The sequence below is a fragment of the Gossypium hirsutum genome, unplaced genomic scaffold (assembly GCF_007990345.1).
Source record: "Gossypium hirsutum isolate 1008001.06 unplaced genomic scaffold, Gossypium_hirsutum_v2.1 scaffold_734, whole genome shotgun sequence".
Classification (NCBI taxonomy): domain Eukaryota; kingdom Viridiplantae; phylum Streptophyta; class Magnoliopsida; order Malvales; family Malvaceae; genus Gossypium; species Gossypium hirsutum.
This window is the reverse complement of record NW_024403232.1, coordinates 1-19,572: the sequence shown is the minus strand read 5'-3', so window position 1 is coordinate 19,572 and position 19,572 is coordinate 1. Positions and strand designations below refer to the sequence as shown.

General features: G+C 43.7%; 57 non-coding genes and 3 pseudogenes across 57 annotated transcripts; all 60 read right to left on the bottom strand.

Annotated features, from left to right (window-relative positions):
- Nucleotides 1-397: 397 nt before the first annotated feature.
- Nucleotides 398-510, bottom strand: LOC121227071 (uncharacterized; annotated as a pseudogene).
- Nucleotides 511-683: 173 nt separating this feature from the next.
- On the bottom strand, nucleotides 684-798 carry LOC121227070 (uncharacterized; annotated as a pseudogene).
- Nucleotides 799-2,001: 1,203 nt separating this feature from the next.
- LOC121227062 (5S ribosomal RNA) lies at nucleotides 2,002-2,117 on the bottom strand. Its single transcript, XR_005924713.1, has one exon. It is a non-coding gene; the product is annotated as a 5S ribosomal RNA (ribosomal RNA).
- Nucleotides 2,118-2,296: 179 nt separating this feature from the next.
- Nucleotides 2,297-2,413, bottom strand: LOC121227063 (5S ribosomal RNA). The gene has a single exon (XR_005924715.1). It is a non-coding gene; the product is annotated as a 5S ribosomal RNA (ribosomal RNA).
- A 182-nt stretch (nucleotides 2,414-2,595) lies between these two features.
- Nucleotides 2,596-2,714, bottom strand: LOC121227065 (5S ribosomal RNA). The gene has a single exon (XR_005924717.1). It is a non-coding gene; the product is annotated as a 5S ribosomal RNA (ribosomal RNA).
- A 181-nt stretch (nucleotides 2,715-2,895) lies between these two features.
- Nucleotides 2,896-3,013, bottom strand: LOC121227091 (5S ribosomal RNA). Its single transcript, XR_005924739.1, has one exon. It is a non-coding gene; the product is annotated as a 5S ribosomal RNA (ribosomal RNA).
- A 182-nt stretch (nucleotides 3,014-3,195) lies between these two features.
- On the bottom strand, nucleotides 3,196-3,314 carry LOC121227119 (5S ribosomal RNA). Its single transcript, XR_005924767.1, has one exon. It is a non-coding gene; the product is annotated as a 5S ribosomal RNA (ribosomal RNA).
- Nucleotides 3,315-3,495: 181 nt separating this feature from the next.
- LOC121227090 (5S ribosomal RNA) lies at nucleotides 3,496-3,613 on the bottom strand. The gene has a single exon (XR_005924738.1). It is a non-coding gene; the product is annotated as a 5S ribosomal RNA (ribosomal RNA).
- A 180-nt stretch (nucleotides 3,614-3,793) lies between these two features.
- On the bottom strand, nucleotides 3,794-3,911 carry LOC121227089 (5S ribosomal RNA). Its single transcript, XR_005924737.1, has one exon. It is a non-coding gene; the product is annotated as a 5S ribosomal RNA (ribosomal RNA).
- Nucleotides 3,912-4,092: 181 nt separating this feature from the next.
- Nucleotides 4,093-4,210, bottom strand: LOC121227088 (5S ribosomal RNA). The gene has a single exon (XR_005924736.1). It is a non-coding gene; the product is annotated as a 5S ribosomal RNA (ribosomal RNA).
- A 179-nt stretch (nucleotides 4,211-4,389) lies between these two features.
- LOC121227061 (5S ribosomal RNA) lies at nucleotides 4,390-4,508 on the bottom strand. The gene has a single exon (XR_005924712.1). It is a non-coding gene; the product is annotated as a 5S ribosomal RNA (ribosomal RNA).
- A 179-nt stretch (nucleotides 4,509-4,687) lies between these two features.
- Nucleotides 4,688-4,806, bottom strand: LOC121227107 (5S ribosomal RNA). The gene has a single exon (XR_005924754.1). It is a non-coding gene; the product is annotated as a 5S ribosomal RNA (ribosomal RNA).
- Nucleotides 4,807-4,989: 183 nt separating this feature from the next.
- Nucleotides 4,990-5,108, bottom strand: LOC121227095 (5S ribosomal RNA). Its single transcript, XR_005924742.1, has one exon. It is a non-coding gene; the product is annotated as a 5S ribosomal RNA (ribosomal RNA).
- Nucleotides 5,109-5,288: 180 nt separating this feature from the next.
- LOC121227112 (5S ribosomal RNA) lies at nucleotides 5,289-5,406 on the bottom strand. The gene has a single exon (XR_005924760.1). It is a non-coding gene; the product is annotated as a 5S ribosomal RNA (ribosomal RNA).
- Nucleotides 5,407-5,587: 181 nt separating this feature from the next.
- LOC121227087 (5S ribosomal RNA) lies at nucleotides 5,588-5,705 on the bottom strand. The gene has a single exon (XR_005924735.1). It is a non-coding gene; the product is annotated as a 5S ribosomal RNA (ribosomal RNA).
- Nucleotides 5,706-5,884: 179 nt separating this feature from the next.
- On the bottom strand, nucleotides 5,885-6,003 carry LOC121227074 (5S ribosomal RNA). The gene has a single exon (XR_005924723.1). It is a non-coding gene; the product is annotated as a 5S ribosomal RNA (ribosomal RNA).
- A 182-nt stretch (nucleotides 6,004-6,185) lies between these two features.
- LOC121227086 (5S ribosomal RNA) lies at nucleotides 6,186-6,303 on the bottom strand. Its single transcript, XR_005924734.1, has one exon. It is a non-coding gene; the product is annotated as a 5S ribosomal RNA (ribosomal RNA).
- A 180-nt stretch (nucleotides 6,304-6,483) lies between these two features.
- Nucleotides 6,484-6,602, bottom strand: LOC121227060 (5S ribosomal RNA). Its single transcript, XR_005924711.1, has one exon. It is a non-coding gene; the product is annotated as a 5S ribosomal RNA (ribosomal RNA).
- Nucleotides 6,603-6,782: 180 nt separating this feature from the next.
- On the bottom strand, nucleotides 6,783-6,900 carry LOC121227085 (5S ribosomal RNA). The gene has a single exon (XR_005924732.1). It is a non-coding gene; the product is annotated as a 5S ribosomal RNA (ribosomal RNA).
- Nucleotides 6,901-7,080: 180 nt separating this feature from the next.
- Nucleotides 7,081-7,198, bottom strand: LOC121227084 (5S ribosomal RNA). Its single transcript, XR_005924731.1, has one exon. It is a non-coding gene; the product is annotated as a 5S ribosomal RNA (ribosomal RNA).
- Nucleotides 7,199-7,378: 180 nt separating this feature from the next.
- LOC121227082 (5S ribosomal RNA) lies at nucleotides 7,379-7,496 on the bottom strand. Its single transcript, XR_005924729.1, has one exon. It is a non-coding gene; the product is annotated as a 5S ribosomal RNA (ribosomal RNA).
- Nucleotides 7,497-7,675: 179 nt separating this feature from the next.
- Nucleotides 7,676-7,795, bottom strand: LOC121227106 (5S ribosomal RNA). The gene has a single exon (XR_005924753.1). It is a non-coding gene; the product is annotated as a 5S ribosomal RNA (ribosomal RNA).
- A 181-nt stretch (nucleotides 7,796-7,976) lies between these two features.
- LOC121227073 (5S ribosomal RNA) lies at nucleotides 7,977-8,095 on the bottom strand. The gene has a single exon (XR_005924721.1). It is a non-coding gene; the product is annotated as a 5S ribosomal RNA (ribosomal RNA).
- A 181-nt stretch (nucleotides 8,096-8,276) lies between these two features.
- On the bottom strand, nucleotides 8,277-8,395 carry LOC121227097 (5S ribosomal RNA). The gene has a single exon (XR_005924745.1). It is a non-coding gene; the product is annotated as a 5S ribosomal RNA (ribosomal RNA).
- Nucleotides 8,396-8,576: 181 nt separating this feature from the next.
- On the bottom strand, nucleotides 8,577-8,695 carry LOC121227072 (5S ribosomal RNA). The gene has a single exon (XR_005924720.1). It is a non-coding gene; the product is annotated as a 5S ribosomal RNA (ribosomal RNA).
- A 182-nt stretch (nucleotides 8,696-8,877) lies between these two features.
- Nucleotides 8,878-8,996, bottom strand: LOC121227094 (5S ribosomal RNA). The gene has a single exon (XR_005924741.1). It is a non-coding gene; the product is annotated as a 5S ribosomal RNA (ribosomal RNA).
- A 180-nt stretch (nucleotides 8,997-9,176) lies between these two features.
- Nucleotides 9,177-9,296, bottom strand: LOC121227105 (5S ribosomal RNA). The gene has a single exon (XR_005924752.1). It is a non-coding gene; the product is annotated as a 5S ribosomal RNA (ribosomal RNA).
- Nucleotides 9,297-9,475: 179 nt separating this feature from the next.
- On the bottom strand, nucleotides 9,476-9,594 carry LOC121227113 (5S ribosomal RNA). Its single transcript, XR_005924761.1, has one exon. It is a non-coding gene; the product is annotated as a 5S ribosomal RNA (ribosomal RNA).
- Nucleotides 9,595-9,773: 179 nt separating this feature from the next.
- On the bottom strand, nucleotides 9,774-9,892 carry LOC121227124 (5S ribosomal RNA). Its single transcript, XR_005924772.1, has one exon. It is a non-coding gene; the product is annotated as a 5S ribosomal RNA (ribosomal RNA).
- A 182-nt stretch (nucleotides 9,893-10,074) lies between these two features.
- Nucleotides 10,075-10,192, bottom strand: LOC121227111 (5S ribosomal RNA). Its single transcript, XR_005924759.1, has one exon. It is a non-coding gene; the product is annotated as a 5S ribosomal RNA (ribosomal RNA).
- A 179-nt stretch (nucleotides 10,193-10,371) lies between these two features.
- LOC121227104 (5S ribosomal RNA) lies at nucleotides 10,372-10,491 on the bottom strand. Its single transcript, XR_005924751.1, has one exon. It is a non-coding gene; the product is annotated as a 5S ribosomal RNA (ribosomal RNA).
- A 182-nt stretch (nucleotides 10,492-10,673) lies between these two features.
- Nucleotides 10,674-10,792, bottom strand: LOC121227083 (5S ribosomal RNA). The gene has a single exon (XR_005924730.1). It is a non-coding gene; the product is annotated as a 5S ribosomal RNA (ribosomal RNA).
- Nucleotides 10,793-10,973: 181 nt separating this feature from the next.
- Nucleotides 10,974-11,093, bottom strand: LOC121227102 (5S ribosomal RNA). The gene has a single exon (XR_005924750.1). It is a non-coding gene; the product is annotated as a 5S ribosomal RNA (ribosomal RNA).
- Nucleotides 11,094-11,273: 180 nt separating this feature from the next.
- Nucleotides 11,274-11,393, bottom strand: LOC121227101 (5S ribosomal RNA). The gene has a single exon (XR_005924749.1). It is a non-coding gene; the product is annotated as a 5S ribosomal RNA (ribosomal RNA).
- A 181-nt stretch (nucleotides 11,394-11,574) lies between these two features.
- On the bottom strand, nucleotides 11,575-11,693 carry LOC121227123 (5S ribosomal RNA). Its single transcript, XR_005924771.1, has one exon. It is a non-coding gene; the product is annotated as a 5S ribosomal RNA (ribosomal RNA).
- A 180-nt stretch (nucleotides 11,694-11,873) lies between these two features.
- LOC121227100 (5S ribosomal RNA) lies at nucleotides 11,874-11,993 on the bottom strand. The gene has a single exon (XR_005924748.1). It is a non-coding gene; the product is annotated as a 5S ribosomal RNA (ribosomal RNA).
- Nucleotides 11,994-12,175: 182 nt separating this feature from the next.
- LOC121227093 (5S ribosomal RNA) lies at nucleotides 12,176-12,294 on the bottom strand. The gene has a single exon (XR_005924740.1). It is a non-coding gene; the product is annotated as a 5S ribosomal RNA (ribosomal RNA).
- A 181-nt stretch (nucleotides 12,295-12,475) lies between these two features.
- LOC121227110 (5S ribosomal RNA) lies at nucleotides 12,476-12,593 on the bottom strand. The gene has a single exon (XR_005924758.1). It is a non-coding gene; the product is annotated as a 5S ribosomal RNA (ribosomal RNA).
- Nucleotides 12,594-12,773: 180 nt separating this feature from the next.
- On the bottom strand, nucleotides 12,774-12,892 carry LOC121227122 (5S ribosomal RNA). Its single transcript, XR_005924770.1, has one exon. It is a non-coding gene; the product is annotated as a 5S ribosomal RNA (ribosomal RNA).
- A 180-nt stretch (nucleotides 12,893-13,072) lies between these two features.
- LOC121227121 (5S ribosomal RNA) lies at nucleotides 13,073-13,191 on the bottom strand. Its single transcript, XR_005924769.1, has one exon. It is a non-coding gene; the product is annotated as a 5S ribosomal RNA (ribosomal RNA).
- A 180-nt stretch (nucleotides 13,192-13,371) lies between these two features.
- On the bottom strand, nucleotides 13,372-13,490 carry LOC121227120 (5S ribosomal RNA). Its single transcript, XR_005924768.1, has one exon. It is a non-coding gene; the product is annotated as a 5S ribosomal RNA (ribosomal RNA).
- A 180-nt stretch (nucleotides 13,491-13,670) lies between these two features.
- On the bottom strand, nucleotides 13,671-13,789 carry LOC121227118 (5S ribosomal RNA). The gene has a single exon (XR_005924765.1). It is a non-coding gene; the product is annotated as a 5S ribosomal RNA (ribosomal RNA).
- Nucleotides 13,790-13,969: 180 nt separating this feature from the next.
- Nucleotides 13,970-14,087, bottom strand: LOC121227068 (uncharacterized; annotated as a pseudogene).
- Nucleotides 14,088-14,268: 181 nt separating this feature from the next.
- On the bottom strand, nucleotides 14,269-14,386 carry LOC121227077 (5S ribosomal RNA). Its single transcript, XR_005924726.1, has one exon. It is a non-coding gene; the product is annotated as a 5S ribosomal RNA (ribosomal RNA).
- Nucleotides 14,387-14,567: 181 nt separating this feature from the next.
- Nucleotides 14,568-14,685, bottom strand: LOC121227079 (5S ribosomal RNA). The gene has a single exon (XR_005924728.1). It is a non-coding gene; the product is annotated as a 5S ribosomal RNA (ribosomal RNA).
- Nucleotides 14,686-14,864: 179 nt separating this feature from the next.
- LOC121227117 (5S ribosomal RNA) lies at nucleotides 14,865-14,983 on the bottom strand. The gene has a single exon (XR_005924764.1). It is a non-coding gene; the product is annotated as a 5S ribosomal RNA (ribosomal RNA).
- Nucleotides 14,984-15,161: 178 nt separating this feature from the next.
- LOC121227099 (5S ribosomal RNA) lies at nucleotides 15,162-15,281 on the bottom strand. Its single transcript, XR_005924747.1, has one exon. It is a non-coding gene; the product is annotated as a 5S ribosomal RNA (ribosomal RNA).
- Nucleotides 15,282-15,464: 183 nt separating this feature from the next.
- Nucleotides 15,465-15,581, bottom strand: LOC121227066 (5S ribosomal RNA). The gene has a single exon (XR_005924718.1). It is a non-coding gene; the product is annotated as a 5S ribosomal RNA (ribosomal RNA).
- A 178-nt stretch (nucleotides 15,582-15,759) lies between these two features.
- LOC121227108 (5S ribosomal RNA) lies at nucleotides 15,760-15,879 on the bottom strand. Its single transcript, XR_005924756.1, has one exon. It is a non-coding gene; the product is annotated as a 5S ribosomal RNA (ribosomal RNA).
- Nucleotides 15,880-16,060: 181 nt separating this feature from the next.
- LOC121227109 (5S ribosomal RNA) lies at nucleotides 16,061-16,178 on the bottom strand. Its single transcript, XR_005924757.1, has one exon. It is a non-coding gene; the product is annotated as a 5S ribosomal RNA (ribosomal RNA).
- Nucleotides 16,179-16,361: 183 nt separating this feature from the next.
- LOC121227098 (5S ribosomal RNA) lies at nucleotides 16,362-16,480 on the bottom strand. The gene has a single exon (XR_005924746.1). It is a non-coding gene; the product is annotated as a 5S ribosomal RNA (ribosomal RNA).
- A 183-nt stretch (nucleotides 16,481-16,663) lies between these two features.
- LOC121227076 (5S ribosomal RNA) lies at nucleotides 16,664-16,781 on the bottom strand. Its single transcript, XR_005924725.1, has one exon. It is a non-coding gene; the product is annotated as a 5S ribosomal RNA (ribosomal RNA).
- A 181-nt stretch (nucleotides 16,782-16,962) lies between these two features.
- Nucleotides 16,963-17,081, bottom strand: LOC121227075 (5S ribosomal RNA). Its single transcript, XR_005924724.1, has one exon. It is a non-coding gene; the product is annotated as a 5S ribosomal RNA (ribosomal RNA).
- A 179-nt stretch (nucleotides 17,082-17,260) lies between these two features.
- LOC121227116 (5S ribosomal RNA) lies at nucleotides 17,261-17,379 on the bottom strand. The gene has a single exon (XR_005924763.1). It is a non-coding gene; the product is annotated as a 5S ribosomal RNA (ribosomal RNA).
- A 181-nt stretch (nucleotides 17,380-17,560) lies between these two features.
- LOC121227078 (5S ribosomal RNA) lies at nucleotides 17,561-17,678 on the bottom strand. The gene has a single exon (XR_005924727.1). It is a non-coding gene; the product is annotated as a 5S ribosomal RNA (ribosomal RNA).
- Nucleotides 17,679-17,859: 181 nt separating this feature from the next.
- Nucleotides 17,860-17,978, bottom strand: LOC121227059 (5S ribosomal RNA). Its single transcript, XR_005924710.1, has one exon. It is a non-coding gene; the product is annotated as a 5S ribosomal RNA (ribosomal RNA).
- Nucleotides 17,979-18,157: 179 nt separating this feature from the next.
- Nucleotides 18,158-18,276, bottom strand: LOC121227096 (5S ribosomal RNA). The gene has a single exon (XR_005924743.1). It is a non-coding gene; the product is annotated as a 5S ribosomal RNA (ribosomal RNA).
- A 180-nt stretch (nucleotides 18,277-18,456) lies between these two features.
- Nucleotides 18,457-18,575, bottom strand: LOC121227115 (5S ribosomal RNA). The gene has a single exon (XR_005924762.1). It is a non-coding gene; the product is annotated as a 5S ribosomal RNA (ribosomal RNA).
- Nucleotides 18,576-18,753: 178 nt separating this feature from the next.
- Nucleotides 18,754-18,870, bottom strand: LOC121227067 (5S ribosomal RNA). The gene has a single exon (XR_005924719.1). It is a non-coding gene; the product is annotated as a 5S ribosomal RNA (ribosomal RNA).
- A 412-nt stretch (nucleotides 18,871-19,282) lies between these two features.
- Nucleotides 19,283-19,401, bottom strand: LOC121227064 (5S ribosomal RNA). Its single transcript, XR_005924716.1, has one exon. It is a non-coding gene; the product is annotated as a 5S ribosomal RNA (ribosomal RNA).
- Between the last annotated feature and the right edge of the window lie 171 nt (nucleotides 19,402-19,572).

Here is a 19,572-nt window from a genome sequence, read left to right as displayed (position 1 = left end):
TGGGAGGGGTGCAACACGAGGACTTCCCAGGAGGTCACCCATCTAGTATACTCTCGCCCAAGCACGCTTATTTCACAAAACAAAAATAAACGAAGGTTACACCACTGGAAAAACGCAACAAAAAAACATTGAAAAAAGGGGTCAACACAGACTCCCAAGTCACCTCCTAGCACCCCCAAGCACGCTTACTGCGAGTCTGAGGGATCCGTGCATAGTGCTGGATGATCAACCCGTAACTCTCGCAATCTTTCATAAAGCGCCCTTATCGCACTTGGCCTCGAATAAATGCAAATTCGACCAAATATCGTCCAAATTAATTATCACAAAACAAATAACGAATGAGTACACCACGTGGAGAAAACGCAACTAAAAAAACATTATATGAAATAAAACGGGAGGGTTGCAACACGAGGACTTCCCAGAGGTCACCATCCTAGTAACTCTCGCCAAGCACGCTTAACTGCGGAGTTCTGATGGGATCCGGTGCATTATGCTGGTATGATCGCACCCCGTCACTCTTGCGCAATCTATTCATATAAAGGCTGCCCTTTCGCACTGCGCCTCGAAATTTAATCAAATTCGACCAAATATCGTTCCAAATTATTATTCACAAAACGCAAATAACGAATGAGTTACACCACGTGGAGAAAACGCAACTAAAAAAAAAATAAATAAAAAAAGGGAGGGTGCAACACGAGGATTCCAGAGGTCACCCATCCTAGTACTACTCTCCGCCAAGCACGCTTAACTGCGGAGTTCTGATGGGATCCGTGCATTAGTGCTGGTATGATCGCACCCGTCAACTCTGCGCAATCTATTCAATAAAGGCTGCCCTTATCGCACTTGCGCCTCGAATTTAAATGAAATTCGACAAATATCGTTCCAAATTATTTATTCACAAAACCAAATAACGAATGAGTACACCACGTGGAGAAACGCAACTAAAAAAATTATATGAATAAAATAGGAAGGTGCAACACGAGGACTCCCAGAGGGTCACCATCCTAGACTACTCCGCCCAAGCAGCTAACTCGGAGTTTGATGGGATCCGGTCTATGCTGTATGATGCACCGTCAACTCTGCGCAATCTATCATAAAGGCTGCCCTATCGCACTGCGCCTCGAATTAAATCAAATTGACCAAATATCGTCCAAATATTATTCACAAAAGCAAATAAGAATGAGTACACCACGTGAGAAAAGCAACTAAAAAAAACATTATATGAAAAAAAATAGAAGGGTGCAACACAGGACTCCCAAGAGGTCACCCACCTAGTACTACTCTCGCCCAAGCACGCTTACTGCGGAGTTCTGATGATCCGTCATAGCTGGATGACCACCCAACTCGCGCAATCTATCATATAAAGGCTGCCCTACGCACTGCGCCTCGAATAAAGCAATTCGACCAAAATCGTCCAAATATATCCAAAACAAAAACGAATGATACACCACGAGAAAACGCAACTAAAAAAAAATATAGAAAAAAAGGAGGGTCAACAAGACTCCAGAGGTCACCCATCCTAGTACTACCTCGCCCAACACGCTTAACTGCGAGTTCTGATGGGATCCGGTGCATTAGTGCTGGTATGATCGCACCCGTCAACTCTGCGCAATCTATTCATATAAAGGCTGCCCCTTATCGCACTTGCGCCTCGAATTTAAATGCAAATTCGACCAAATATCGTTCAAATATTTATTTCACAAACCAAATAACGAATGAGTTACACCACGTGGAGAAAACGCAACTAAAAAACATTATAAAGGAGGGTCACACTCCAGAGTCCCACAGACACTCCGCCAAGCACGCTTACTCGAGTCGATGATCCGGGCATTGTGCGTAGATCGCACCGTCAACTGCGCAATATCAATAAAGCTGCCCACACTGCCCGAATTAAATGCAAATCGACAATATCGTCCAAATTATTTATTCACAAAAGCAAATAACGAATGAGTTACACCACGTGGAAAAACGCAACTAAAAAAACATTATATGAAATAAAAGGAGGGGCAACACGAGGACTTCCAGAGGTCACCCATCTAGTACTACTCTCGCCCAAGCACGCTTAACTGCGGAGTTCTGATGGGATCCGGTGCATTAGTGCTGGTATGATCGCACCCGTCAACTCTTGCGCAATCTATTCATATAAAGGCTGCCCCTTATCGCACTTGCGCCTCGAATTTAAATGCAAATTCGACCAAATATCGTTCCAAATATTTATTTCACAAAACGCAAATAACGAATGAGTACACCACGTGGAGAAAACGCAACTAAAAAAACATTATATGAAATAAAAGGGAGGGGTCAACACGAGGACTTCCAGAGGTCACCCATCCTAGTACTACTCTCGCCCAAGCACGCTTAACTGCGGAGTTCTGATGGGATCCGGTGCATTAGTGCTGGTATGATCGCACCCGTCAACTCTTGCGCAATCTATTCATATAAAGGCTGCCCCTTATCGCACTTGCGCCTCGAATTTAAATGCAAATTCGACCAAATATCGTTCCAAATTATTATTTCACAAAACGCAAATAACGAATGAGTTACACCACGTGGAGAAAACGCAACTAAAAAAACATTATATGAAATAAAATGGGAGGGGTGCAACACGAGGACTTCCCAGGAGGTCACCCATCCTAGTACTACTCTCGCCCAAGCACGCTTAACTGCGGAGTTCTGATGGGATCCGGTGCATTAGTGCTGGTATGATCGCACCCGTCAACTCTTGCGCAATCTATTCATATAAAGGCTGCCCTTATCGCACTTGCGCCTCGAATTTAAATGCAAATTCGACCAAATATCGTTCCAAATTATTTATTTCACAAAACGCAAATAACGAATGAGTTACACCACGTGGAGAAAACGCAACTAAAAAAACATTATATGAAATAAAAGGGAGGGGTGCAACACGAGGACTTCCCAGAGGTCACCCATCCTAGTACTACTCTCGCCCAAGCACGCTTAACTGCGGAGTTCTGATGGGATCCGGTGCATTAGTGCTGGTATGATCGCACCCGTCAACTCTTGCGCAATCTATTCATATAAAGGCTGCCCCTTATCGCACTTGCGCCTCGAATTTAAATGCAAATTCGACCAAATATCGTTCCAAATTATTTATTTCACAAAACGCAAATAACGAATGAGTTACACCACGTGGAGAAAACGCAACTAAAAAAACATTATATGAAATAAAAGGGAGGGGTGCAACACGAGGACTTCCCAGGAGGTCACCCATCCTAGTACTACTCTCGCCCAAGCACGCTTAACTGCGGAGTTCTGATGGGATCCGGTGCATTAGTGCTGGTATGATCGCACCCGTCAACTCTTGCGCAATCTATTCATATAAAGGCTGCCCCTTATCGCACTTGCGCCTCGAATTTAAATGCAAATTCGACCAAATATCGTTCCAAATTATTTATTTCACAAAACGCAAATAACGAATGAGTTACACCACGTGGAGAAAACGCAACTAAAAAAACATTATATGAAATAAAAGGAGGGGTGCAACACGAGGACTTCCCAGAGGTCACCCATCCTAGTACTACTCTCGCCCAAGCACGCTTAACTGCGGAGTTCTGATGGGATCCGGTGCATTAGTGCTGGTATGATCGCACCCGTCACTCTTGCGCAATCTATTCATATAAAGGCTGCCCTTATCGCACTTGCGCCTCGAATTTAAATGCAAATTCGACCAAATATCGTTCCAAATTATTTATTTCACAAAACGCAAATAACGAATGAGTTACACCACGTGGAGAAAACGCAACTAAAAAAAACATTATATGAAATAAAAGGAGGGGTGCAACACGAGGACTTCCCAGAGGTCACCCATCCTAGTACTACTCTCGCCCAAGCACGCTTAACTGCGGAGTTCTGATGGGATCCGGTGCATTAGTGCTGGTATGATCGCACCCGTCAACTCTTGCGCAATCTATTCATATAAAGGCTGCCCCTTATCGCACTTGCGCCTCGAATTTAAATGCAAATTCGACCAAATATCGTTCCAAATTATTTATTTCACAAAACGCAAATAACGAATGAGTTACACCACGTGGAGAAAACGCAACTAAAAAAACATTATATGAAATAAAAGGAGGGGTGCAACACGAGGACTTCCCAGAGGTCACCCATCCTAGTACTACTCTCGCCCAAGCACGCTTAACTGCGGAGTTCTGATGGGATCCGGTGCATTAGTGCTGGTATGATCGCACCCGTCACTCTTGCGCAATCTATTCATATAAAGGCTGCCCCTTATCGCACTTGCGCCTCGAATTTAAATGCAAATTCGACCAAATATCGTTCCAAATTATTTATTTCACAAAACGCAAATAACGAATGAGTTACACCACGTGGAGAAAACGCAACTAAAAAAACATTATATGAAATAAAAGGGAGGGGTAAACACGAGGACTTCCAGGAGGTCACCCATCCTAGTACTACTCTCGCCCAAGCACGCTTAACTGCGGAGTTCTGATGGGATCCGGTGCATTAGTGCTGGTATGATCGCACCCGTCACTCTTGCGCAATCTATTCATATAAAGGCTGCCCCTTATCGCACTTGCGCCTCGAATTTAAATGCAAATTCGACAAATATCGTTCCAAATTATTTATTTCACAAAACGCAAATAACGAATGAGTTACACCACGTGGAGAAAACGCAACTAAAAAAACATTATATGAAATAAAAGGAGGGGTGCAACACGAGGACTTCCCAGGAGGTCACCCATCCTAGTACTACTCTCGCCCAAGCACGCTTAACTGCGGAGTTCTGATGGGATCCGGTGCATTAGTGCTGGTATGATCGCACCCGTCACTCTTGCGCAATCTATTCATATAAAGGCTGCCCCTTATCGCACTTGCGCCTCGAATTTAAATGCAAATTCGACCAAATATCGTTCCAAATTATTTATTTCACAAAACGCAAATAACGAATGAGTTACACCACGTGGAGAAAACGCAACTAAAAAAAACATTATATGAAATAAAATGGGAGGGGTGCAACACGAGGACTTCCCAGGAGGTCACCCATCCTAGTACTACTCTCGCCCAAGCACGCTTAACTGCGGAGTTCTGATGGGATCCGGTGCATTAGTGCTGGTATGATCGCACCCGTCAACTCTTGCGCAATCTATTCATATAAAGGCTGCCCCTTATCGCACTTGCGCCTCGAATTTAAATGCAAATTCGACCAAATATCGTTCCAAATTATTTATTTCACAAAACGCAAATAACGAATGAGTTACACCACGTGGAGAAAACGCAACTAAAAAAACATTATATGAAATAAAAGGGAGGGGTAACACGAGGACTTCCAGGAGGTCACCCATCCTAGTACTACTCTCGCCCAAGCACGCTTAACTGCGGAGTTCTGATGGGATCCGGTGCATTAGTGCTGGTATGATCGCACCCGTCACTCTTGCGCAATCTATTCATATAAAGGCTGCCCCTTATCGCACTTGCGCCTCGAATTTAAATGCAAATTCGACCAAATATCGTTCCAAATTATTTATTTCACAAAACGCAAATAACGAATGAGTTACACCACGTGGAGAAAACGCAACTAAAAAAACATTATATGAAATAAAAGGGAGGGGTGCAACACGAGGACTTCCCAGAGGTCACCCATCCTAGTACTACTCTCGCCCAAGCACGCTTAACTGCGGAGTTCTGATGGGATCCGGTGCATTAGTGCTGGTATGATCGCACCCGTCACTCTTGCGCAATCTATTCATATAAAGGCTGCCCTTATCGCACTTGCGCCTCGAATTTAAATGCAAATTCGACCAAATATCGTTCCAAATTATTTATTTCACAAAACGCAAATAACGAATGAGTTACACCACGTGGAGAAAACGCAACTAAAAAAACATTATATGAAATAAAAGGGAGGGTGCAACACGAGGACTTCCCAGGAGGTCACCCATCCTAGTACTACTCTCGCCCAAGCACGCTTAACTGCGGAGTTCTGATGGGATCCGGTGCATTAGTGCTGGTATGATCGCACCCGTCAACTCTTGCGCAATCTATTCATATAAAGGCTGCCCCTTATCGCACTTGCGCCTCGAATTTAAATGCAAATTCGACCAAATATCGTTCCAAATTATTTATTTCACAAAACGCAAATAACGAATGAGTTACACCACGTGGAGAAAACGCAACTAAAAAAACATTATATGAAATAAAAGGGAGGGGTGCAACACGAGGACTTCCCAGAGGTCACCCATCCTAGTACTACTCTCGCCCAAGCACGCTTAACTGCGGAGTTCTGATGGGATCCGGTGCATTAGTGCTGGTATGATCGCACCCGTCAACTCTTGCGCAATCTATTCATATAAAGGCTGCCCCTTATCGCACTTGCGCCTCGAATTTAAATGCAAATTCGACCAAATATCGTTCCAAATTATTTATTTCACAAAACGCAAATAACGAATGAGTTACACCACGTGGAGAAAACGCAACTAAAAAAACATTATATGAAATAAAAGGGAGGGGTAAACACGAGGACTTCCAGGAGGTCACCCATCCTAGTACTACTCTCGCCCAAGCACGCTTAACTGCGGAGTTCTGATGGGATCCGGTGCATTAGTGCTGGTATGATCGCACCCGTCACTCTTGCGCAATCTATTCATATAAAGGCTGCCCCTTATCGCACTTGCGCCTCGAATTTAAATGCAAATTCGACAAATATCGTTCCAAATTATTTATTTCACAAAACGCAAATAACGAATGAGTTACACCACGTGGAGAAAACGCAACTAAAAAAAACATTATATGAAATAAAAGGAGGGGTGCAACACGAGGACTTCCCAGAGGTCACCCATCCTAGTACTACTCTCGCCCAAGCACGCTTAACTGCGGAGTTCTGATGGGATCCGGTGCATTAGTGCTGGTATGATCGCACCCGTCACTCTTGCGCAATCTATTCATATAAAGGCTGCCCCTTATCGCACTTGCGCCTCGAATTTAAATGCAAATTCGACCAAATATCGTTCCAAATTATTTATTTCACAAAACGCAAATAACGAATGAGTTACACCACGTGGAGAAAACGCAACTAAAAAAACATTATATGAAATAAAAGGAGGGGTGCAACACGAGGACTTCCCAGAGGTCACCCATCCTAGTACTACTCTCGCCCAAGCACGCTTAACTGCGGAGTTCTGATGGGATCCGGTGCATTAGTGCTGGTATGATCGCACCCGTCAACTCTTGCGCAATCTATTCATATAAAGGCTGCCCCTTATCGCACTTGCGCCTCGAATTTAAATGCAAATTCGACCAAATATCGTTCCAAATTATTTATTTCACAAAACGAAATAACGAATGAGTTACACCACGTGGAGAAAACGCAACTAAAAAAACATTATATGAAATAAAAGGAGGGGTGCAACACGAGGACTTCCCAGAGGTCACCCATCCTAGTACTACTCTCGCCCAAGCACGCTTAACTGCGGAGTTCTGATGGGATCCGGTGCATTAGTGCTGGTATGATCGCACCCGTCAACTCTTGCGCAATCTATTCATATAAAGGCTGCCCCTTATCGCACTTGCGCCTCGAATTTAAATGCAAATTCGACCAAATATCGTTCAAATTATTTATTTCACAAAACGCAAATAACGAATGAGTTACACCACGTGGAGAAAACGCAACTAAAAAAACATTATATGAAATAAAAGGGAGGGGTAAACACGAGGACTTCCCAGGAGGTCACCCATCCTAGTACTACTCTCGCCCAAGCACGCTTAACTGCGGAGTTCTGATGGGATCCGGTGCATTAGTGCTGGTATGATCGCACCCGTCAACTCTTGCGCAATCTATTCATATAAAGGCTGCCCCTTATCGCACTTGCGCCTCGAATTTAAATGCAAATTCGACCAAATATCGTTCCAAATTATTTATTTCACAAAACGCAAATAACGAATGAGTTACACCACGTGGAGAAAACGCAACTAAAAAAACATTATATGAAATAAAAGGGAGGGTGCAACACGAGGACTTCCCAGGAGGTCACCCATCCTAGTACTACTCTCGCCCAAGCACGCTTAACTGCGGAGTTCTGATGGGATCCGGTGCATTAGTGCTGGTATGATCGCACCCGTCAACTCTTGCGCAATCTATTCATATAAAGGCTGCCCCTTATCGCACTTGCGCCTCGAATTTAAATGCAAATTCGACCAAATATCGTTCCAAATTATTTATTTCACAAAACGCAAATAACGAATGAGTTACACCACGTGGAGAAAACGCAACTAAAAAAACATTATATGAAATAAAAGGGAGGGGTCAACACGAGGACTTCCCAGGAGGTCACCCATCCTAGTACTACTCTCGCCCAAGCACGCTTAACTGCGGAGTTCTGATGGGATCCGGTGCATTAGTGCTGGTATGATCGCACCCGTCAACTCTTGCGCAATCTATTCATATAAAGGCTGCCCCTTATCGCACTTGCGCCTCGAATTTAAATGCAAATTCGACCAAATATCGTTCCAAATTATTTATTTCACAAAACGCAAATAACGAATGAGTTACACCACGTGGAGAAAACGCAACTAAAAAAACATTATATGAAATAAAAGGGAGGGTGCAACACGAGGACTTCCCAGGAGGTCACCCATCCTAGTACTACTCTCGCCCAAGCACGCTTAACTGCGGAGTTCTGATGGGATCCGGTGCATTAGTGCTGGTATGATCGCACCCGTCAACTCTTGCGCAATCTATTCATATAAAGGCTGCCCCTTATCGCACTTGCGCCTCGAATTTAAATGCAAATTCGACCAAATATCGTTCCAAATTATTTATTTCACAAAACGCAAATAACGAATGAGTTACACCACGTGGAGAAAACGCAACTAAAAAAACATTATATGAAATAAAAGGGAGGGGTAAAACACGAGGACTTCCCAGGAGGTCACCCATCCTAGTACTACTCTCGCCCAAGCACGCTTAACTGCGGAGTTCTGATGGGATCCGGTGCATTAGTGCTGGTATGATCGCACCCGTCAACTCTTGCGCAATCTATTCATATAAAGGCTGCCCCTTATCGCACTTGCGCCTCGAATTTAAATGCAAATTCGACCAAATATCGTTCCAAATTATTTATTTCACAAAACGCAAATAACGAATGAGTTACACCACGTGGAGAAAACGCAACTAAAAAAACATTATATGAAATAAAAGGGAGGGGTAAACACGAGGACTTCCCAGGAGGTCACCCATCCTAGTACTACTCTCGCCCAAGCACGCTTAACTGCGGAGTTCTGATGGGATCCGGTGCATTAGTGCTGGTATGATCGCACCCGTCAACTCTTGCGCAATCTATTCATATAAAGGCTGCCCCTTATCGCACTTGCGCCTCGAATTTAAATGCAAATTCGACCAAATATCGTTCCAAATTATTTATTTCACAAAACGCAAATAACGAATGAGTTACACCACGTGGAGAAAACGCAACTAAAAAAACATTATATGAAATAAAAGGGAGGGTAAACACGAGGACTTCCAGGAGGTCACCCATCCTAGTACTACTCTCGCCCAAGCACGCTTAACTGCGGAGTTCTGATGGGATCCGGTGCATTAGTGCTGGTATGATCGCACCCGTCACTCTTGCGCAATCTATTCATATAAAGGCTGCCCCTTATCGCACTTGCGCCTCGAATTTAAATGCAAATTCGACCAAATATCGTTCCAAATTATTTATTTCACAAAACGCAAATAACGAATGAGTTACACCACGTGGAGAAAACGCAACTAAAAAAACATTATATGAAATAAAAGGGAGGGGTAAACACGAGGACTTCCAGGAGGTCACCCATCCTAGTACTACTCTCGCCCAAGCACGCTTAACTGCGGAGTTCTGATGGGATCCGGTGCATTAGTGCTGGTATGATCGCACCCGTCAACTCTTGCGCAATCTATTCATATAAAGGCTGCCCCTTATCGCACTTGCGCCTCGAATTTAAATGCAAATTCGACCAAATATCGTTCCAAATTATTTATTTCACAAAACGCAAATAACGAATGAGTTACACCACGTGGAGAAAACGCAACTAAAAAAACATTATATGAAATAAAAGGGAGGGGTAAAACACGAGGACTTCCAGGAGGTCACCCATCCTAGTACTACTCTCGCCCAAGCACGCTTAACTGCGGAGTTCTGATGGGATCCGGTGCATTAGTGCTGGTATGATCGCACCCGTCACTCTTGCGCAATCTATTCATATAAAGGCTGCCCCTTATCGCACTTGCGCCTCGAATTTAAATGCAAATTCGACCAAATATCGTTCCAAATTATTTATTTCACAAAACGCAAATAACGAATGAGTTACACCACGTGGAGAAAACGCAACTAAAAAAACATTATATGAAATAAAAGGGAGGGGTAAACACGAGGACTTCCCAGGAGGTCACCCATCCTAGTACTACTCTCGCCCAAGCACGCTTAACTGCGGAGTTCTGATGGGATCCGGTGCATTAGTGCTGGTATGATCGCACCCGTCAACTCTTGCGCAATCTATTCATATAAAGGCTGCCCCTTATCGCACTTGCGCCTCGAATTTAAATGCAAATTCGACCAAATATCGTTCCAAATTATTTATTTCACAAAACGCAAATAACGAATGAGTTACACCACGTGGAGAAAACGCAACTAAAAAAACATTATATGAAATAAAAGGGAGGGGTGCAACACGAGGACTTCCCAGGAGGTCACCCATCCTAGTACTACTCTCGCCCAAGCACGCTTAACTGCGGAGTTCTGATGGGATCCGGTGCATTAGTGCTGGTATGATCGCACCCGTCAACTCTTGCGCAATCTATTCATATAAAGGCTGCCCCTTATCGCACTTGCGCCTCGAATTTAAATGCAAATTCGACCAAATATCGTTCCAAATTATTTATTTCACAAAACGCAAATAACGAATGAGTTACACCACGTGGAGAAAACGCAACTAAAAAAACATTATATGAAATAAAAGGGGAGGGGTAAACACGAGGACTTCCCAGGAGGTCACCCATCCTAGTACTACTCTCGCCCAAGCACGCTTAACTGCGGAGTTCTGATGGGATCCGGTGCATTAGTGCTGGTATGATCGCACCCGTCAACTCTTGCGCAATCTATTCATATAAAGGCTGCCCCTTATCGCACTTGCGCCTCGAATTTAAATGCAAATTCGACCAAATATCGTTCCAAATTATTTATTTCACAAAACGCAAATAACGAATGAGTTACACCACGTGGAGAAAACGCAACTAAAAAAACATTATATGAAATAAAAGGGAGGGGTAAACACGAGGACTTCCCAGGAGGTCACCCATCCTAGTACTACTCTCGCCCAAGCACGCTTAACTGCGGAGTTCTGATGGGATCCGGTGCATTAGTGCTGGTATGATCGCACCCGTCAACTCTTGCGCAATCTATTCATATAAAGGCTGCCCCTTATCGCACTTGCGCCTCGAATTTAAATGCAAATTCGACCAAATATCGTTCCAAATTATTTATTTCACAAAACGCAAATAACGAATGAGTTACACCACGTGGAGAAAACGCAACTAAAAAAACATTATATGAAATAAAAGGGGAGGGGTAAACACGAGGACTTCCAGGAGGTCACCCATCCTAGTACTACTCTCGCCCAAGCACGCTTAACTGCGGAGTTCTGATGGGATCCGGTGCATTAGTGCTGGTATGATCGCACCCGTCAACTCTTGCGCAATCTATTCATATAAAGGCTGCCCCTTATCGCACTTGCGCCTCGAATTTAAATGCAAATTCGACCAAATATCGTTCCAAATTATTTATTTCACAAAACGCAAATAACGAATGAGTTACACCACGTGGAGAAAACGCAACTAAAAAAACATTATATGAAATAAAAGGGAGGGGTAAACACGAGGACTTCCCAGGAGGTCACCCATCCTAGTACTACTCTCGCCCAAGCACGCTTAACTGCGGAGTTCTGATGGGATCCGGTGCATTAGTGCTGGTATGATCGCACCCGTCAACTCTTGCGCAATCTATTCATATAAAGGCTGCCCCTTATCGCACTTGCGCCTCGAATTTAAATGCAAATTCGACCAAATATCGTTCCAAATTATTTATTTCACAAAACGCAAATAACGAATGAGTTACACCACGTGGAGAAAACGCAACTAAAAAAACATTATATGAAATAAAAGGGAGGGGTAAAACACGAGGACTTCCCAGGAGGTCACCCATCCTAGTACTACTCTCGCCCAAGCACGCTTAACTGCGGAGTTCTGATGGGATCCGGTGCATTAGTGCTGGTATGATCGCACCCGTCACTCTTGCGCAATCTATTCATATAAAGGCTGCCCCTTATCGCACTTGCGCCTCGAATTTAAATGCAAATTCGACCAAATATCGTTCCAAATTATTTATTTCACAAAACGCAAATAACGAATGAGTTACACCACGTGGAGAAAACGCAACTAAAAAAACATTATATGAAATAAAAGGGAGGGGTAAAACACGAGGACTTCCAGGAGGTCACCCATCCTAGTACTACTCTCGCCCAAGCACGCTTAACTGCGGAGTTCTGATGGGATCCGGTGCATTAGTGCTGGTATGATCGCACCCGTCAACTCTTGCGCAATCTATTCATATAAAGGCTGCCCCTTATCGCACTTGCGCCTCGAATTTAAATGCAAATTCGACCAAATATCGTTCCAAATTATTTATTTCACAAAACGCAAATAACGAATGAGTTACACCACGTGGAGAAAACGCAACTAAAAAAACATTATATGAAATAAAAGGGAGGGGTAAACACGAGGACTTCCAGGAGGTCACCCATCCTAGTACTACTCTCGCCCAAGCACGCTTAACTGCGGAGTTCTGATGGGATCCGGTGCATTAGTGCTGGTATGATCGCACCCGTCAACTCTTGCGCAATCTATTCATATAAAGGCTGCCCCTTATCGCACTTGCGCCTCGAATTTAAATGCAAATTCGACCAAATATCGTTCCAAATTATTTATTTCACAAAACGCAAATAACGAATGAGTTACACCACGTGGAGAAAACGCAACTAAAAAAACATTATATGAAATAAAAGGGAGGGGTAAACACGAGGACTTCCAGGAGGTCACCCATCCTAGTACTACTCTCGCCCAAGCACGCTTAACTGCGGAGTTCTGATGGGATCCGGTGCATTAGTGCTGGTATGATCGCACCCGTCAACTCTTGCGCAATCTATTCATATAAAGGCTGCCCCTTATCGCACTTGCGCCTCGAATTTAAATGCAAATTCGACCAAATATCGTTCCAAATTATTTATTTCACAAAACGCAAATAACGAATGAGTTACACCACGTGGAGAAAACGCAACTAAAAAAACATTATATGAAATAAAAGGGAGGGGTAAACACGAGGACTTCCAGGAGGTCACCCATCCTAGTACTACTCTCGCCCAAGCACGCTTAACTGCGGAGTTCTGATGGGATCCGGTGCATTAGTGCTGGTATGATCGCACCCGTCAGCTCTTGCGCAATCTATTCATATAAAGGCTGCCCCTTATCGCACTTGCGCCTCGAATTTAAATGCAAATTCGACCAAATATCGTTCCAAATTATTTATTTCACAAAACGCAAATAACGAATGAGTTACACCACGTGGAGAAAACGCAACTAAAAAAACATTATATGAAATAAAAGGGAGGGGTAAACACGAGGACTTCCAGGAGGTCACCCATCCTAGTACTACTCTCGCCCAAGCACGCTTAACTGCGGAGTTCTGATGGGATCCGGTGCATTAGTGCTGGTATGATCGCACCCGTCAGCTCTTGCGCAATCTATTCATATAAAGGCTGCCCCTTATCGCACTTGCGCCTCGAATTTAAATGCAAATTCGACCAAATATCGTTCCAAATTATTTATTTCACAAAACGCAAATAACGAATGAGTTACACCACGTGGAGAAAACGCAACTAAAAAAACATTATATGAAATAAAAGGGAGGGGTAAACACGAGGACTTCCAGGAGGTCACCCATCCTAGTACTACTCTCGCCCAAGCACGCTTAACTGCGAGTTCTGATGGGATCCGGTGCATTAGTGCTGGTATGATCGCACCCGTCACTCTTGCGCAATCTATTCATATAAAGGCTGCCCCTTATCGCACTTGCGCCTCGAATTTAAATGCAAATTCGACCAAATATCGTTCCAAATTATTTATTTCACAAAACGCAAATAACGAATGAGTTACACCACGTGGAGAAAACGCAACTAAAAAAACATTATATGAAATAAAAGGGAGGGGTGCAACACGAGGACTTCCAGGAGGTCACCCATCCTAGTACTACTCTCGCCCAAGCACGCTTAACTGCGGAGTTCTGATGGGATCCGGTGCATTAGTGCTGGTATGATCGCACCCGTTAACTCTTGCGCAATCTATTCATATAAAGGCTGCCCCTTATCGCACTTGCGCCTCGAATTTAAATGCAAATTCGACCAAATATCGTTCCAAATTATTTATTTCACAAAACGAAATAACGAATGAGTTACACCACGTGGAGAAAACGCAACTAAAAAAACATTATATGAAATAAAAGGGAGGGGTGCAACACGAGGACTTCCCAGAGGTCACCCATCCTAGTACTACTCTCGCCCAAGCACGCTTAACTGCGGAGTTCTGATGGGATCCGGTGCATTAGTGCTGGTATGATCGCACCCGTCAACTCTTGCGCAATCTATTCATATAAAGGCTGCCCCTTATCGCACTTGCGCCTCGAATTTAAATGCAAATTCGACCAAATATCGTTCAAATTATTTATTTCACAAAACGCAAATAACGAATGAGTTACACCACGTGGAGAAAACGCAACTAAAAAAACATTATATGAAATAAAAGGGAGGGGTAAACACGAGGACTTCCAGGAGGTCACCCATCCTAGTACTACTCTCGCCCAAGCACGCTTAACTGCGGAGTTCTGATGGGATCCGGTGCATTAGTGCTGGTATGATCGCACCCGTCACTCTTGCGCAATCTATTCATATAAAGGCTGCCCTTATCGCACTTGCGCCTCGAATTTAAATGCAAATTCGACCAAATATCGTTCCAAATTATTTATTTCACAAAACGCAAATAACGAATGAGTTACACCACGTGGAGAAAACGCAACTAAAAAAACATTATATGAAATAAAAGGGAGGGGTAAACACGAGGACTTCCCAGGAGGTCACCCATCCTAGTACTACTCTCGCCCAAGCACGCTTAACTGCGGAGTTCTGATGGGATCCGGTGCATTAGTGCTGGTATGATCGCACCCGTCAACTCTTGCGCAATCTATTCATATAAAGGCTGCCCCTTATCGCACTTGCGCCTCGAATTTAAATGCAAATTCGACCAAATATCGTTCCAAATTATTTATTTCACAAAACGCAAATAACGAATGAGTTACACCACGTGGAGAAAACGCAACTAAAAAAACATTATATGAAATAAAAGGGGAGGGGTAAAACACGAGGACTTCCCAGGAGGTCACCCATCCTAGTACTACTCTCGCCCAAGCACGCTTAACTGCGGAGTTCTGATGGGATCCGGTGCATTAGCTGGTATGATCGCACCCGTCAACTCTTGCGCAATCTATTCATATAAAGGCTGCCCCTTATCGCACTTGCGCCTCGAATTTAAATGCAAATTCGACCAAATATCGTTCCAAATTATTTATTTCAAAAACGCAAATAACGAATGAGTTACACCACGTGGAGAAAACGCAACTAAAAAAACATTATATGAAATAAAAGGGAGGGTAAACACGAGGACTTCGCAGGAGGTCACCCATCCTAGTACTACTCTCGCCCAAGCACGCTTAACTGCGGAGTTCTGATGGGATCCGGTGCATTAGTGCTGGTATGATCGCACCCGTCAGCTCTTGCGCAATCTATTCATATAAAGGCTGCCCCTTATCGCACTTGCGCCTCGAATTTAAATGCAAATTCGACCAAATATCGTTCCAAATTATTTATTTCAAAAACGCAAATAACGAATGAGTTACACCACGTGGAGAAAACGCAACTAAAAAAACATTATATGAAATAAAAGGGAGGGGTAAAACACGAGGACTTCCAGGAGGTCACCCATCCTAGTACTACTCTCGCCCAAGCACGCTTAACTGCGGAGTTCTGATGGGATCCGGTGCATTAGTGCTGGTATGATCGCACCCGTCAGCTCTTGCGCAATCTATTCATATAAAGGCTGCCCCTTATCGCACTTGCGCCTCGAATTTAAATGCAAATTCGACCAAATATCGTTCCAAATTATTTATTTCACAAAACGCAAATAACGAATGAGTTACACCACGTGGAGAAAACGCAACTAAAAAAACATTATATGAAATAAAAGGGGAGGGGTAAAACACGAGGACTTCGCAGGAGGTCACCCATCCTAGTACTACTCTCGCCCAAGCACGCTTAACTGCGGAGTTCTGATGGGATCCGGTGCATTAGTGCTGGTATGATCGCACCCGTCAGCTCTTGCGCAATCTATTCATATAAAGGCTGCCCCTTATCGCACTTGCGCCTCGAATTTAAATGCAAATTCGACCAAATATCGTTCCAAATTATTTATTTCACAAAACGCAAATAACGAATGAGTTACACCACGTGGAGAAAACGCAACTAAAAAAACATTATATGAAATAAAATGGGAGGGGTGCAACACGAGGACTTCCAGGAGGTCACCCATCCTAGTACTACTCTCGCCCAAGCACGCTTAACTGCGGAGTTCTGATGGGATCCGGTGCATTAGTGCTGGTATGATCGCACCCGTCACTCTTGCGCAATCTATTCATATAAAGGCTGCCCCTTATCGCACTTGCGCCTCGAATTTAAATGCAAATTCGACCAAATATCGTTCCAAATTATTTATTTCACAAAACGCAAATAACGAATGAGTTACACCACGTGGAGAAAACGCAACTAAAAAAACATTATATGAAATAAAAGGGAGGGGTGCAACACGAGGACTTCCCACGAGGTCACCCATCCTAGTACTACTCTCGCCCAAGCACGCTTAACTGCGGAGTTCTGATGGGATCCGGTGCATTAGTGCTGGTATGATCGCACCCGTCACTCTTGCGCAATCTATTCATATAAAGGCTGCCCCTTATCGCACTTGCGCCTCGAATTTAAATGCAAATTCGACCAAATATCGTTCCAAATTATTTATTTCACAAAACGCAAATAACGAATGAGTTACACCACGTGGAGAAAACGCAACTAAAAAAACATTATATGAAATAAAAGGGAGGGGTAAACACGAGGACTTCCAGGAGGTCACCCATCCTAGTACTACTCTCGCCCAAGCACGCTTAACTGCGGAGTTCTGATGGGATCCGGTGCATTAGTGCTGGTATGATCGCACCCGTCACTCTTGCGCAATCTATTCATATAAAGGCTGCCCCTTATCGCACTTGCGCCTCGAATTTAAATGCAAATTCGACCAAATATCGTTCCAAATTATTTATTTCACAAAACGCAAATAACGAATGAGTTACACCACGTGGAGAAAACGCAACTAAAAAAACATTATATGAAATAAAAGGGAGGGGTGCAACACGAGGACTTCCCAGAGGTCACCCATCCTAGTACTACTCTCGCCCAAGCACGCTTAACTGCGGAGTTCTGATGGGATCCGGTGCATTAGTGCTGGTATGATCGCACCCGTCACTCTTGCGCAATCTATTCATATAAAGGCTGCCCCTTATCGCACTTGCGCCTCGAATTTAAATGCAAATTCGACCAAATATCGTTCCAAATTATTTATTTCACAAAACGCAAATAACGAATGAGTTACACCACGTGGAGAAAACGCAACTAAAAAAACATTATATGAAATAAAAGGGAGGGGTGCAACACGAGGACTTCCCAGGAGGTCACCCATCCTAGTACTACTCTCGCCCAAGCACGCTTAACTGCGGAGTTCTGATGGGATCCGGTGCATTAGTGCTGGTATGATCGCACCCGTCACTCTTGCGCAATCTATTCATATAAAGGCTGCCCCTTATCGCACTTGCGCCTCGAATTTAAATGCAAATTCGACCAAATATCGTTCCAAATTATTTATTTCACAAAACGCAAATAACGAATGAGTTACACCACGTGGAGAAAACGCAACTAAAAAAACATTATATGAAATAAAAGGGAGGGGTAACACGAGGACTTCCCAGGAGGTCACCCATCCTAGTACTACTCTCGCCCAAGCACGCTTAACTGCGGAGTTCTGATGGGATCCGGTGCATTAGTGCTGGTATGATCGCACCCGTCAACTCTTGCGCAATCTATTCATATAAAGGCTGCCCCTTATCGCACTTGCGCCTCGAATTTAAATGCAAATTCGACCAAATATCGTTCCAAATTATTTATTTCACAAAACGCAAATAACGAATGAGTTACACCACGTGGAGAAAACGCAACTAAAAAAACATTATATGAAATAAAAGGGAGGGGTAAACACGAGGACTTCCAGGAGGTCACCCATCCTAGTACTACTCTCGCCCAAGCACGCTTAACTGCGGAGTTCTGATGGGATCCGGTGCATTAGTGCTGGTATGATCGCACCCGTCACTCTTGCGCAATCTATTCATATAAAGGCTGCCCCTTATCGCACTTGCGCCTCGAATTTAAATGCAAATTCGACCAAATATCGTTCCAAATTATTTATTTCACAAAACGCAAATAACGAATGAGTTACACCACGTGGAGAAAACGCAACTAAAAAAACATTATATGAAATAAAAGGGAGGGTAACACGAGGACTTCCCAGAGGTCACCCATCCTAGTACTACTCTCGCCCAAGCACGCTTAACTGCGGAGTTCTGATGGATCCGGTGCATTAGTGCTGGTATGATCGCACCCGTCAACTCTTGCGCAATCTATTCATATAAAGGCTGCCCCTTATCGCACTTGCGCCTCGAATTTAAATCAAATTCGACCAAATATCGTTCCAAATATTTATTTCACAAAACGAATAACGAATGAGTTACACCACTGGAGAAAACGCAACTAAAAAAAATTATATAAATAAAAGGAGGTAACACGAGACTTCCAGAGGTCACCATCCTAGTACTACTCTCGCCAACACGCTTAACTGCGGAGTTCTGATGGGATCTGCTTAGGCTGTATATCGCCCGTTCTTGGCATCTATTCATATAAGCTGCCCTTATCGCACTTGCGCCGAAAACAAAAAATATCGCAAATTAACAAAAAAAAACAATGAGTTACACCACGTGGAGAAACGCAACTAAAAAAACATTATATGAAATAAAGGGAGGGGTAAACACGAGGACTTCCCAGGAGGTCACCCATCCTAGTACTACTCTCGCCCAAGCACGCTTAACTGCGGAGTTCTGATGGATCCGGTGCATTAGTGCTGGTATGATCGCACCCGTCACTCTTGCGCAATCTATTCATATAAAGGCTGCCCCTTATCGCACTTGCGCCTCGAATTTAAATGCAAATTCGACAAATATCGTTCCAAATTATTTATTTCACAAAACGAAATAACGAATGAGTTACACCGTGGAGATTAATTTATGATAATACTGATATCAATAAACT